A 16,383-nucleotide genomic window follows, 5' to 3' on the forward strand; every position below is an offset into this window, starting at 1 on the left:
CGAACATAGATGGAAAAAATGTCTCTCATTTCTTTCCAGTTAAGAGTAAAGCTAACATATTGACCTTAGTCTTTTAACTTTTGTAATAACTCTTTTGGCTGACATTGAGAGAAATTGTTTTAGTAACTATGCCTAGAGTTATTTTAAAATGTACTGCTGATGAGAGTAATTTCTTTAGACATTATTTCAAGTTATTTTCTTTTTTAAACATGAGTAAAATTATATTTGAACCTTTGTTTTGTGGATATATACATATAAACTTTCATGTTTGTAATATTCTTCCTTCTTTTAAATTTTGTTTGTAATTTAACCTACCCATTCTTATATTTCTGTGGAAAAAAATGTTCTCTTTTATCCAGTAATGGCCACTTCTGGATGCTGATTTTAGGTATGCTTTTATTTTCTTATTCTTGTTTGTTTTCTGAATTTATTATAATAAAATATATCATTTTTTCAAAATAATGGACACATCTTAAATATAAAATATATTTGCAGGGTTTTTTTTTGTTTCACTCATTCAGTTTTCACATGCTTTTATAGCACACTTAGACAATTGCCAAAGTAGGTTAAATTTCATTTTTAAAACTCCAATCAGGAAATTGTTTGTCACGAAAAGGATCAAGATATAACTAATCCTTCCCAGTACTACAGCAAAAACAGGAATGATATAATTACACAGATTCCAGGTGGAGGCTGTAGTTCTAAAGGAACAAAGTTGTCATTTCCCGGGCAATAAGGGATTAATAAAAATCTCATTGCAGAGCATTGGAGAGAACAAAATGCCCTGGAATTTCAGGATGGTTGTGAAAATAAACGTTGTGCAATTACAAATCTCTGGAAAATTTGTGAACGTTGGGGAGTAACCACTTCCTGAACCAAAAACTGAGAATCAGCAATCCCTGAAAAACTCACTAAGCGCAGGAATTCAGATCTACCCAAACTAGGTACCGTTCTCTTAATTACACTGAAGAGGAATTAGTGACAACTGTCAATCATCCAATTATAGTTGTTTATAGCTACATTTATGTTATATGTAATCTATCTATATTCATTGTATACATTCAATTCATTTCAGTTCATCCTTTTATTAAGCTGATGAAATTTTGAATTAAAAAACCATTTCAGATGTTTTCATCAATGAGTTCAGGCAATTGATACTAAGTAAGCAACGAATATTAAAGAGGCCAGTTCCTACCCTGGAGAGTTTGTAATCTGATGGAGAACATATCAAATAAGCAGGCCAGAAGAATGCAGGGTGCCCCCACTGACTCTTGCAGTCAAAACACTGGCATACTCATTAGCTAAACTGGAAAAAGTTGCCACTCCCAGAGCGCTGGGTTTCAGGGTTCGTTTAAAGGCAGATGTTCTAGATGTTAAACACCTTGGGCTCTTTTCCAACAAAGCAGATGCCTCTAATCTCACCCATTCACCTGGTCTCACTCAGTTCCCATTGTGATTTTAACACATTTTCTACAGATGCTTGCTGAAGATCCAGGTTTAACCTACATTATTAAGAGGCCTCAATTAAGAGTCTACCTTTGACTTTAATCACATTATTACCTATATCCTTTCACCAACTAGATAAAAAACAGAAAAAAGGAGCCATGTATCATAATTTGGTATCAACCTATCATTTTAATTTTTTCTCATGTGATTCGCACGTTTCTTGAATTTCTTCTAGGTAATCAGCCCAGCCATCCTGCTTTACAACCATGTGAGCCCTTTAGCCAAACTTAATCTTAATTTCCCCACACTCATGCCTTAATCTTCCCTAGTTGGAAATTTTCCTTACATCTCTCTCCCACCTGGAATGCTCATCTTCCTGCTTCTGAAATATGGTTTCTACTCTCTCTTCATAGACCTGTTTAGGTTCCAAAAATTTTAACCATCCCCTGATCACTTCAAATCACAATCATGCTCATCTTCTTTTCTACTCTTCTAAAGAACTGGTTTCTTCTAGAGCTAAGTGGATACTTTGAATGTCCCACTCAGTATTGCCAGTTAATATTCATTATGCCGCTTTCCTCAAGTTGATCGAAATTATGAAAGTCAGGGACTTTGTTTTGTATTTGGTATCGTTTGCATTTTCTATCCCAGAACTCTACTCCTGGTGAGCATTTAGAAAAGCCAAGTGAACTCTTTGCTTAATTGTCATTTTCTCATCCCCTGTGTTTTCTTCAAGTTTGTAGTGCTCTGGTCTATAAAGGTCAAAGCCATCGTGACATTCCCGGAATTCTGCTTGCAGCATTCAGGTACAGAGATGCTAAATAAATCAGACCGTGTGTCCTAGGCACATATTTCTTCCTCTACAGATATCCTGTGTTGTGGTAGGTCAAAAGGCAAAATCAAATTACAGGAATCACCATCATGCATTAGCATCTGGGACCCAGGGTATCGGTAACTGCAGCTCAGGAGATGAGAGGCTAGCAACATAACTGACAAAAAAAACTTGAATGAGACATTTAAACAGAGAAATGAAAGTCCAGCTCAAGATTTTTCACATTAGGACTGATTCTTAAACAAATATGCCAAGTTCCGCCTACACTTCCAAACAGAATATGCCCTTTGCTGCCATTCTACTTCTTAAAATAGTCTCTTTAAAACACTTAATGTGCCTCAATTAGAAATATGAATGTGTATAAAAATGTAAGATTTTGTGCATGAAGAATGCGAAAAGGAGACTGAGTATGAAAAATAGGGAAGATGCGATGGTGGAACAGTCCTTGACACAGAGAAGCTTCCTCATCTCTGTTAGTCACACCGTGAGACTCCCTTCCCATTTTTTCAGGGTGTGTAGCTATTTGAGAACACTCAAGATCAAATCATGGCTATCAAAGACCGATGCTGTCTCATCACATTGCTGGTGGCCGGGAGCCAGGACTGTCATCACTTGGTTTTGTGCTGCTTAGGGCAGAAAATCTGATTGTTCAGCAACATGTAATCAGCTTAAAACAAATCTGGAAGATGTTACCCAAAGACTAGATGATATCCAGGCCCTGGAACTCTGTCCAAAGAAAATGAGGATTTACTTAAAAAAAAAAAAAAAAAAAAAAGACACTGTATCTGTGATCTGTGGCAAGAAACTTGAGACATTGGAACAAGAGTCAAGTCAATAAGTTTAATAGTAAGGCTTTAAGAAACTGAGATTACAACCCAAACAAGCCAGGCAGGTCCTATAGAGCAATGAGAAACCAGAGTTGACTTTCTAGAGCCAATATCTTTGCTGTATTTGGTGTCCAAATATCACTTATAATGTATTCCTTAGAAATGGCTCGCTCCCATAAGAAATAGAATTACCTTTATGAAACACCAAGATGATAGAAGTCTTAGGAGTTGATCTGAGTCATGATTTAACTCTACACCATGTAACCAGTGACCTTGCATATGTCACTCTATCTCCATTAACCTTCTTTTCTTTATTTGAAAAAGTAGGGCTAGGAATACTAGTTTTACCAATATTTTGGTACAAATATTTTCTTCTTCCTTCCATATTTTCTCCCCCACCACACCTCTTGGGTGCAGAAGAGGGGTTTATAATATTACACAGGGTTGGAAAAGAAAACATTAAAAGCTGGGGGAAGTATATTAGCAAGACATTACTCCCCAAGTGTAAAAGCCTGCTCTCCCTGGAGAAAATGCACTCTAAGCCATTCCAGTTGGTGTCTTTGCCTCCTTCTTTCTCCACCCTCACAGGTACTTTTGGTCTCTGACTCTGGTGAGCACCTGGGGAAGCAGAATGGGGATAGAGGATTGGGGTGAGCATGAGAAGCTGTGGGACCTGAGAATACAGATCCTGAGCCCAAAGCCAATGTTATTTAGAAAGGCTATCTGGGTCAGGCAGTGGCTCACACCTGTAATACCAGCGCTTTGGGAGGCCAAGGCAGGCAGATTACCTGAGGTCAGGAGTTTGAGGTCAGCCTGACCAACATGGTGAAACCCCGTCTCTACTAAAAATACAAAAAACTTTAGCTTGGCACGGTGGTACACACCTGGAATCCCAGCTACTCGGGAGGCTGAGGTAGCAGAATCACTTGAACTTGAGAGGAAGAGGTTGCAGTGAGCCAAGGTTGTGCCACTGCACTCCAGCCTGGGCGACAGAGTGAGACTCCATCTCGAAAACAAAAACAAAAAACAAACAAACAAAAAACAAAACAAAGAAAAGAAAGGCTATAGTATCTGGAAACAGCAGAATTGAGTGAGCCTTTCAAGGTGAGTGAAAATAGATAATGCTTATTGAGTGCTTTCTACTCACCAGACACCATTTAAATACTTTATGCATATTATTTTATTTAATCCTCATGATAAACCCTTGAGGAATGAACTCTGATTATTCCCATTTTGCAGATGATGAAAGTGAGGCCACAGTGAGTTTAAATAATTTGCCCGATACCTCCCATGGAGTAAATGGTAGAGCTGAACCAGCAAGGTCTAAACCCAGAAACCACCCTCTTTCCCAAGATGATTTACTACAATGTGGAATTACCTAGGAAAGAGGAAGAAAGTGGCAGATTGAGGCAGAAGAAGCCATGTGAGTGAATGCACAGAGGCCTGAAAGAAGATTTGTCTTCAGAGACTTAAACATATCAGGAAGCACCTGGATAAATTTTTGAAGTTGGCTATAACCAGGTACAGAAATATGATTTGCTGATTTATAAAAAGCTGGATAAGCATTTAATATTAACTGATATAAATTTTCCCTGTTATCCAGTGACATTTCTTTTATCTTCTGGGCCATGATGCATCAGTTGTCTCAAGAAAAGTTGATAAATCAGAAGCAGAAAATATCTTGAGCTTTAAAAGGGCTTCGGAATTGCAAGAAAGTCTCAGATTATTGTGTTTGTGGGCACTAAATTACTTGTCACATAAAAGAAAAGGCTTAGATTAATTCCTCATAAATAAGAGAAGGTCTCCACAGATAATACAAAATCATTCCACAGGTTGATGGGAAGGGCAGGGAGAAAAGCAAGGATGACAGAAACCTTGGATAGGGTGGGGTGTCTAAGAGAAAAAGGAAATGTACCCCCAAATCCAGAGAAAGTTCAGAGAAATATCTGGAGTTCCTCGTTATCCAGCATTGGAAAGGGTAGCAGCATACAAATCGTATCATGGATCATCTAGATAAAAACACTAGTTGCAGCACATTTCCAAGCATGTTAGGGTGGAAGCAGGTAAACTTGTCTTGCTGCCTCAGGAAAGAACAATATTTCCTATGAATGAGCTGACCTGGAGAGACCATGAGTTTGCAATAAGGAAAAAATAGTGGCAATGTACATATATTCGGAAGCAGAGATCAGGTGGTACGATCTAAGTCTCAACAGGTGTCAGTGTGGATGAATGCTGTTAACCTGGGCGAGATTTCTTTTGCCCTGCCCGACCTCCACCCATCTCTTGCCCATACAGTTTTAACACTAGGCCCTCCTTTCTCAAGGACTGAGTTTAGGGATGAGAGACCATTCAGCAGCAATTTAATTTTCAATACATAGCAAAAAGAAGCTCAAAAGATAAAATAAATTCAGTTAGATGAATATAAAATTAAATTCCTTTGTACCTAAATTTATGACTTGGCATTCATGCCTAGTTCACATCTAAGTGTTATTGTTTTGTTAGTTTTCCTGTCTGCAATGTATGAGCAAATCAAAAAAGTATACTCTGAGATGGATTTTAAGGAAAGCAACTAATGGGAGGAGAGTAGGTGAAGCTATTAGGTCGGAAGCAGTTAGTAAGACTGACCTGGAGGTCAGGACCAAGTCTTACCAGATGAGCAGGTATTTCCCATAGGTGGACAATAGTAGTTTTATACCTCTGTACTCACATTTGTTTTTTAAATTAATCTGCAAACAAATGCACTTGTTATTTGTCACCCTTTCTGTCTGTATATGACTACTGGACATTCTTTTCTTTCATTTTGTTTTCTCCAGACAATTATTCCACTTCTCACTTGGACTGGTCAGCCTCTCCTATCCTTGGGTGATTAAATTATTCAGATCTTCATTCCTTAACTGAACCCTGCGATTTCAGAAGCCAGCATTTTTCTTAACTTCTTCTTAACTCTTTGCAGTGCCTCACACAGTACTATAAAACCTCTGTTAATATAATTCAATTCAATAACATATTTATTTGCAGGTTTCCATTTTGTTTACTTCATTTAAGTTTTCTAAACATGGAAATAATTTCAGGTAGTTTGATTTGGTTTGAAATTCCAGAAACAGTACCATTTGTGACAGTATCAAGGATCCAACCTAATTTGAATCATTATTTCAAATAACCATAACTTTGTGCAACTCTAAATTTTCCTAATCTTACCTTTTTATATACTAATAAATTCCAAAGTAGGATGGCAATTTTAATGACCTTAAAAACTTATGTGTAATCCTTACTCCTCATGTAAAACTTCATTTTATTATATCCATATGATGATTTGAATAATTTTTGTATTTTTCTTTTCTCTTCTAAATGTTGTCCTATTGTGACCTAGCTCTGAAGAGTCTGTAAGACATTTAACTTGTTTAGACTCAAATTTTGTCATCTTCAAAGCAAACTAATATTTATATTAAAACTTATAACTAGAATATTTATTTTGCAAACACTGACATGGTACTTGCTGTGTGCCAGGTTGTATTCTAATTCTAAGCACTTTGCAGATATTAATCTGGTTCATCCTCAAGAGCTCAGTGAGTTGGTACTTTTAATTTCGCCATTTTATAGATAAAGAAAAATAAAGGCAAAAGGGATTAAGTAGGCTGGGTGCAGTGGCTCATGCCTGTAATCCCAGCACGTTGGGAAGCTGAGGTGAGAGGATCATGAGGGCAGGAGATCGAGACCATCCTGGCTAATACAGTGAAAACCCTCTCTACTAAAATTACAAAAAATTAGCTGGGCGTGGTGGTGGGCCCCTGTAGTCCCAGCTATTCGGGAGGCTGAGGCAGGAGAATGGCATGAACTCAGGAGGCGGAGCTTGCAGTGAGCTGAGATTGCACCACTGCACTCCAGCCTGGGCAACAGAGTAAGACTCTGTCTGAAAAAAAAAAAAAAATATATACCCAAGACTGGGAAGTTAACAGTTAACAAAATAAAGAATTTTAATTGGACTTATAATTCCACATAGCTCGGGAAGCCTCACAATCATGGCAGAAGGTAAGGGGGAGCAAGTCAAGTCTTACATGGATGACAGGAAGCAAAGGAGAGAATGAAAGACAAGTGAAATGGGTTTCCCCTTAACAAACTATGAGATCTCATGGGACTTATTCACCACCACTAGAACACTATGGGATAAATTGCTCCCATGATTCAATTATCCCCCACCGGCTTCCTCCCACACCACATGGGAATTATGAGAGTACAATTTAAGATGAGATTTGGGTGGGGACACAGAACCAAACCATACCAATATGTTTTCATTTTCACAACAACTCTTAGAGATGGATGAGATCACTGCTCCATTTTTGAGATGATAAAATTAAGACTGAAATGTTAACTATTTATTTCAAATCCGCAAACATATTTAGTAACTGAATCTTGATTATATCTTAAAGTTTTATTCTGTTTCTTCTATCTATTGCTTCATGACAAATGTCCATAAAACTTGCTGATCTCAGACAACCATTTTATTTTACTCATAAATTGATGAGTCAGGAACTCAAACGGACTTGATTGAATGGATAATCTCTGATCCACATGGCATCGACTGGAGCTGCAGGGACTGAAGAGTCCACTTCCAAGATGGCTTCTTTACAGTATTAGTCCATTTGCATAAATAATTTCTAAAAAGAACTACCTGAGATGGGGTAATTTATAAAGGAAAGAACTTTAATTGACTCACAGTTCAGCATAGCTAAGGGAGCCCTCAGGAAACTTACAATCATGACTGAAAGTGAAGAGAAGGCAAGGTACCTTCTTCACAAGGCAGCAGAAAGGAGGAGTGCTAAGCAAAGGGGGAAGATCCCTATGTAAGGTCAACAGATCTCGTGAGAACTCACTCACTATCATGAGAACAGCATGGGGAACTATGCCCATGAATAAATTACCTCTACCTGGTCTCTCCTTTGACATGAGGAGATTATGGGGATTATAGGGATTACAGTTCAAGATGAGGTTTGGGTGGGGACACAAAGCCTAACCATATCATTCTGCCCCTGGGCTCCCCCAAATTTTATGTCCCTCCCTTTCACATTTCCTTTACACACTCTCCACATTGTATCTCATTATCTAGAGCAAGCTTGTCCAACCTATGGCCCATGGGACACATGGGTCCTAAGATGGCTTTGAATGTGACCCAACACAAATTCATAAACTTTTTTAAAACATGCATTTTTGTGTGATTTTTATTTTAGCCTGTAAGCTATCGTTACTGCTAGTGTATTTTACTTGTGGCCCAAGACAATTCTTCTTCCATTGTGGTCCAGAAAAGCCAAAAGATTGGACACCCCTGATTTAGAGCATCTTAGAGTGGCTTGGGCTCCTTATAGCACAGTGAATTTAAGATGTTCTCCCTTCTTACATGGAAGCTTACCTTTAAGAACAACTATTTATAAACAAAAGGAACAGAAACTGACAGTCCTTTGAAAGTATACCTACATCTAGCACAGCACCATTTCTGCCGTATACTAATGGTCCAAAAAGTCAAAGCCCATCCAAAATTCACCAAGAGGGAAAATAGACCTCATCTCTCAATGGAAAGAGTGTCAAAGTATTTGCAGCCATATTTAACCAACCAAGCACTGGCACTCAGGAGGTGGGTAGGACTGGTATCATTTAAAGACTGGGAGGGACTTCTGAGTTGGCTCCCTCATAGGACTGTAAGTTGATGTTGGCAATTAGCTGAGAGCACAGATGAGGCTGTTGACCAGGGTGCCTACCTTATACACAATCTCCCCATGTAGATTCTTACATCATGATGGCTGAGTTCTTAGAGAAAGGGTCCTAACAGCTATCCTTATGAGAGACCCACTCAGAAGTTGCAAAGCTCTGCTTCAATCTATTGGTGACACAATTCATTAAGAACAAGTTAGATTCATGGGGTAGTAATTAATTCCACCTCCTGATATGAGGTGAAGTATTTTCCAAACTCTAGCATTGTTGCTAGGCCTTCTCTTTATAAGTAGTTGCTGAACATGTGCTTCACTTTGTCCCTGCATTAATCCTATCAGAGAGCTTAGGTTTTCTTACTAGTTATGCATTTCATGCAATGAAAGGGTATGGTTTATAGTGTTCAAGAAAATGATTCCTCAAATTAAGGAACTCTTAGCAGAGAGAGACTGAACCATATGAAATGTCTAATATTTAACCAGCATTGACTAACAAAAATGTGTAGGATGATTTTCAATTTTGTATGATTAAACTTAATACTTTAGGTATCCATCAGCATTGAGATGTATGGACATTTTAAAAATGTTTCATCTGAGTATTTAGCAAATTCAGAAAGAAAGCTTTGCTATCTTAACTTTGAGAAAAAGTGAATATTTTATGCTAGGTCAGGATTGCCAGACCAACATGTCTATCTTCTGGTTACTTATGTCCCTTAGTCCAGATTCCTGAATCCCTTCCTGGCATTAATTCTCTGAGTTAATGAGGCCAATTCTTGGATTTGGCGAAGACTTGTAAAGGCCTTCTCTCCAACCTTATCCCCGTGGGAGGGAGTAAGGTCAATTCGCTGTGTCAATAGCAATAAAAGCGCTCTCCTTCTTACCAAATCTTCTATTTTTCTTTGTGACTTTCCCAGTGTTGCTCCCCACATGAAGGACCTGTCTTACAATTTACTTCTAACTGGAAAGCTTTTCAATAATAGATCCCCTGTGAAGGAACCCACAACTCTTAAAGGGAGGGAAGGTAGCCAAACCTCAAAGCTCAGAGCTGACTACTTGCTGAGTTGGTATATTTTAGGAAGGGATTATTATGTGTCAATAACTCTCTCATACTATGGTTTATATGGTATGAAACACTCAACAAATATAAATTAGTAACAGCAACACGACTATAGCTCTCCTTTGTCTTCCATTATTTAAACAGTATTAATTGAAGTACACAAGTTTTCTATCTCTCACACCTTAGAAATTTTCAATATTTAATCATATGCGGTTCAAGACACTAGTGTCTTTGGTCTCTAAGAGAAATCCTTTTGTCTTAAGTGAGGTTCTAATTATTAACTTTGAGAATTTATGGACATTACATGCTATCTGAGACACAACATTCTGATAATAACACTTCTGACCCTATGAAGCCAGGGTAGACAAAACGTTAAGTGGGAATCAGAGCTAAAGGGATTGTCTCTATCAGTGATGTCCTGATAGTGGATTACAAGAGGGTGTGAACTCATGATATCTAAGGAGAGAAAGGTTGCTGACTAAGACCAGTTCTATCTTTAAGGAAGTCTAAGCTCTGCTTAGTGTTAGGGGTGAGATACAAAACAATTTCTCTATTTTCCCAAATAGTTCACCCCTCCCTAATTATAGCCCTCAGATGAATGTTTTGTTACCATCAGAAAGCAGGCAAAGCAGGAAGGAAATAATCAGGCATTTTACTTAGAACATTGAATTTTAATACTGTTTTCCTCTTGCTAACAGACCTTACAATTTTACTTCTTACATATTTTAAGTGTGATCAATTTTACCTTTCAGGATATTATTCCTCATCCATAAAATTACACAAAAATTGCCATAAACAAGCTGGCTGCAAAGGAACAATCGTCATACATTAAAAAAGATAACCTTCATGTTTATAGAAATAATAAAGCCCATGCAGTACTTCTTTTAAAGATCTTGCTCTAAACAAACTGAATTATTCATGCATAGAATTGTGCAGCATTAGAACACCTGTTTTCAATCATGCATAATGTAAAATCACTCATTACCTCACAAGAGCCTCTACATCTCCAGCAATCAAATGGCATTGAAACAGCAAAACAGGTGCCTGGCAGGTGGATCCAAGCAGATGTTTTGGGCTCACATGCCTTTTTTTGTACAGGTGTGATGATCTTGTTTTCAACTGCATAATTGCTATTTAAAAAGGTAATATTTAATTCTTATGTACTTTAATATTTATTTTTGCTTCTTCAATTCCTCTCCTTCTTTGACACTGCCTGGGCTTGAGGTGGATTTGAAAGCTTTCAGGATCCTGTAAGGTGGAGTGATGCCAGGTGAAGGTGCAATCCCACTGTCTTAGACTTTCATTGCAAAGGAATGCTTCTGGGTGAGCATTTGGGGTTTCAGCAGCATGACTAACTACTGAACAGAAATGGAAAAGTTACTTTCCCTTGTTAGGTATCATCCAAAAGTCATATTTAACCATTTCTCCTGTGCATACAAGGAATTTTAAATTAAGTTGATGCAAATCTATGAGTGCAAATCAGATAGAGAACATCTTTCTTCAGCTGCCGATACACACTTTATTGAACTTCCTCAAAGATAGCTCTGTGTGTATCCTCCTTGTGAGGCATCAAAATGCATTTGCTTAAGCATGTTTTAGTAAAACATCTTTAAGTCTCAGCTGGAAATAGGGTTTTCACTTCGTAGTAGATTTATCCAATATAAATTCATTCAAGCGGAATAAGTAATGCAGCTTTCAACAGGGGGTGTTACAGGCACCTCATTTTCCTGTCTGTTTGTATAGTTCTTGCTTTTTTTAATAATCAACAAATTTAGTATCAGTGGAAGGTGCTATATTGAAAGTTGCAAAGACAGGAAGCTCTATTTTTGAAAACAGGTGCATCATGAATTTCTATGGCATCCCATCAATGCTATCCTTCTCTACAAATCCTTGTGACTCTTTTAGCCATGAGTTGACAGTGAGTTAGGCTGTCAGAGTAAAATTAGAAGTCCATTCTGCTGACATAGTTGAAGGTTTGGAGACCCATGTATCTCAAATACTCTAGTGACTGCCATACCAGGCAAGCAAATTCTGCATCACACCAACAACAATGTATATTTTTGACATGTTACATTATATCATAGATAATCTGGGTAAACTGTAAAATGTCCAAATACATCTAGGTAAAGAGAACAATGTTTTCCATCATCCAAATACTGTATTTATCTCATTCAAGTATCCAGACACCTTGCATTATTCATGCAGAACAAAGACCTGGAAGATGGCTGTCTTTCTCCTATTCTAAAGGTAGTTGGCTCAATGTAGACATGGCCATTATTTAGATTAGGCATGTGATATTCTTTCCAATGAAAATACCCTGAAATAAGTGAAGGAAAAATTCATTACGGTTATTTTACTAGCTAAAGTATTTAGATTATTTAAGCTACTGCAATAGATTTTTAAAGTCAAAAAGTTAACCCTTTGCATTTTCTTGTATTTTCACCTCAGTATTACTGATGATTTGCTGTATGGATAGTCATAACTTTCTCTTGAGTTTTACCTATATCACAAGTACAGTGAGAATGAAATGTCTGTCGCAGTCTATACTAAACAAATCAATCCCATGTTTTCATATCCATTATATTTATCCTACTTATATATTAGTTATTGCTATTTTCTTGTTAGAAATTATTTTAACTATTAATTGCATGTTAATTAAGATCTATCACCATCTATGAATAATAATCGTAATAAATCACTATTACCACCACTTCTCAAGTGCCTATCATGGGCCAAAAATGGCATTAAATGTTTTACACATTTTTAAAAATATTTTACTATACACCCACACAAATATTACATGCACTCTGCTTACCTTTACCATTTTTATATTTGAGTATGTTACAAAATGTAGACCTACCAAAGGCTGAGAATATAAAATCTATTGCTAATAAATAAATCTAAGTTTACTTGGTTTCAACTTCCTTCCCAGGTCAGCCCACTTTAGCTTGTCAGAGTTTTTAACTCTTCAGGAGCTGAGGAGTGGAATATAAATTTGATATAACACTCTATAATATCCCTATGTGGTCACTGGTAGAAGAAATGCAAGCTGGTTCTAAACAAGACATTTAAAAAAGCATTTCCAATAAAATTACCAAAGCAAATATTACCCTAGATACAGAACCACTCTATCCTTAAATACATGTGTATTTATGTATATGTATTTATCTGTCTATACTACATCCTTATCAATAATCTATTTTTGTTCTTTAACATGAAAATATATATTTAGTGTTTTGCTATCTCAATGCAAGAATACAAGAGTATGCTTTCTCTGGAGTAACATAAATTTTAGTATAAATATAAATAATATTCCATATCACTTATACTTGGTAGCAATACAAATGGAAAAAAACTAAATGCAGCATTCATTATTATATAATTTTAAAATCTACAATAATAATGTAAAATGCAAGGATATTTTTAACTTATAAAATCACAGAATTTACTCAGAAGCAAAGTAGAATAGATAAAATAAGTCAAAGAAGATTATGAGAAAATGGAGCTTCAGTAAAATGGAAATTCAATACAACAGAAGATAAAAATATCACCACCAACAAATAGCTACTCTATGATCTTAACAACAGCTCATTACCGGTATTTTTTTTGCAACTTCTGCAGGATAACTTCATTTCTCTGCTCCTTGAATTTGTTCTGAATTTTTCTACTCCATAATAATTTCATCATTCTATCATCTACATTCACATATATACACACATATATATGTTGAGAATGAATCTGTGCAGACATATCAAGACTGAGTCCTCTCCAGGGCAGTTGCCTGAGTTCTTATTGAATTCTGCCAAATATACAGAAAAGAAACTACACTGAGAGCAAAACAAAAGAATAGAAGCTCAGGGAAGAAATGTTTTATACTAGACATTGAATGGTATTAGCTGGAAACAGATAAATAAGTGAAACATTATAATGAAACACTAATGGTCTGTTTCATTTTCAAAAAAATAATGTCCCAGAATCTATCTGGAGACAGGAAGGACTGCGGTTAGCAGCTCCCACAAAATACCTAGTCTTCAAAGATTGGAAGGTAATTTCCATCCTCCACTGATCACCCTTTTTATCACAGATTTAAAAAACTTGCAAAATAATCCCGTTTGCTACATTTCTTCTCCTGCTAGCGTACCTTAAAAAGTCTCAAGGACACCTGCCTCCATGGAAGTAAAAAGTGACAGGAGGAAGAAAGAGCCAAATGATCTTGAGAAGTGAATATCGATGTAATATGTATCAATCTCAGTTACATTAGAAGAAAACTGGTGTTCAAATGTGTATGTCTCAGCTTAGAAAATTGTATGACTTTCTTTTTCTAGAAAATACTACAGAGTATTGTGAGACATAAGATAAATAGGCATAGACATAGGGAAAGAATGCAATTTTAATCTCAACTCAATCACACACTCTAAAGTCAAAATATGTCAGCAAATTACATAAAAACAACTTTTCCCAAGATCTATCTGTATTAGTCCACTTTCACACTATATAGATACCTGAGATTGGTAATTTATGAACAAATTTACTCACAGTACTACATGTCAGGGGAGGTCTCAGGAAATTTACAATCATGACAGAAGGCAAAGGGAAGCAAGAAACTTCTTCACAAGGTGGCAGGAAAGAAAGAGAGTGAAGTGGGAAGAGACCCTTATACAACCGTTAAATCTCATTAGAACTCATTCACTATCATGGGGAAACAGCATGGGGAAAACCACCCCCATGATCCAATCACCTCCACTGGGCTTCTCCCTCAACATCTGGGAATTACAATTCCAGATGAGATTTGGGTGGGGACATATCACCAAACCATATCACCATTTACCAAGAGGTCCATTCCCAAAGGAGACCTTTGTTAACAGCAAGAACTATCTTGATTTTAATAGAACTCTGCCACCATTTTCTTACAAACCCACTAGAAAGTGCATACATTATTTGGAAATAAAGTTACGAAGTATAGCTGTTCTTTACAAAATGATATTAAAGGCAATATTTTAAAATTAAACATATTTTAGGGAAGTAGAAGTTGGTGATAGTGCCTGGATCGATGCAGAGATGAGCTGTTGATGTCCTTCTTATTACTTACATGGTCACCCTTCCTCCAGACATGAAGTGTCCTTTAACTCATGGCAGTTGTAACATTGGGTTCACTTCTGACTTCTTCCCCTTGTAAACCAATATAGATTCTCGAGCTTCCGAAGTTGAGACTGCCTCCCCTCTGCTACCAGGCTGTGAGGCTAAGCTTTCACCGAGTTCCTGTTTCATTAATTCTGTCATTTCCACATATGGCATTTCCTATTACCTCCCCCATGACTCAGTTTCCCCAAACTTAGGAGCTTTAGAATTGTATAGAACAGGTATCTATTAAGTTGTACTGCTGAAACTGAGTTATTTCTTTAATTTATACCTGCTACGGTTTTTGATTTTGTCTTACAGATATAAGGTCATGGTCTTTTCTACATTAGCCATACAAAAATATCTTGGGCTGCTAAATAAAATCAACATTTGTCTGCCATTTTCTTTTATTTATTTTCATTAGAATTAGTATTCTCTTAAAACCTATTTTTAGCACCTTTAAGTTCTGAGTAAATCAATTTTCAACTTTTGGAGAAGTTTACTTTCTTCAGAGTTAAGGGACTGGCAAAAACCTATCTGTAAACCAAAATAAACCCCAGACCACAGATTTTCAGCATTAACCAGAAATGCAATGACCTAGGACAGCATATGAACTCAAATTATAACTAATGTTCGCAGTTAAATGCACGCTAACTACAGTATTTAGTCATCTGGTCCATTTCTTCAAAGTTCCAATTTCTGTCCAATTTACTGAATGCCTCACTCTCCTTCCCCTACCCGTCATTTACATAATACCTGGATGTAAGGTACCAGTTTACTGTTCACAGGTAATTTGATCACTTATGATGGACCATTTGAGTGGAAGCAAGAATGGATTATTATCAACCCACAAGCAAGTGGTAAGAGTTTGATAGAATCAGTGTAATATGAACAAATTCTTTATCTTACTCATTGATATGGTTTGGGCCAGTGTCCCCACCCAAATGTCAGGTTGAAATGTAATCCCCAATGTTGGAAGGTGGAGCCTGATGGGAGGTGATTGGATCATGGGGGCAGAGTTCTCATGAAAGGGTTATCACCATCACTTTGGTGCTGTTCCCGTGATAGTGAGTGAGTGAATCATTGTGAGATCTGGCTGTTTAAAAGTGTGTACCATGGCTGGGTGCGGTGGCTCACACCTGTAATCCCAGCACTTTAGGAGGCCAAGGCAGGCAAATCACTTGAGGTCAGGTGTACAAGACGAGCCTGGCCAACATGGTAAAACCCCATCTCTACTAAAAGTACAAAATTAGCTGGGTGTGGTGGCGGGCACCTGTAATCCAAGCTACCTGGGAGGTTGAGGCAGAAGAATCACTTGAACCCGGGAAGCAGAAGTTGCAGTGAGCCGAGATCATGCCGCTGCCCTCCAGCCTGGGTGACAGAGCGAGACTCCATCTCAAAAAA

This window comes from Rhinopithecus bieti, unplaced genomic scaffold (genome assembly GCF_001698545.2).
Source record: "Rhinopithecus bieti isolate Rb0 unplaced genomic scaffold, ASM169854v2 scaffold_26061, whole genome shotgun sequence".
In the NCBI taxonomy this organism is placed as follows: domain Eukaryota; kingdom Metazoa; phylum Chordata; class Mammalia; order Primates; family Cercopithecidae; genus Rhinopithecus; species Rhinopithecus bieti.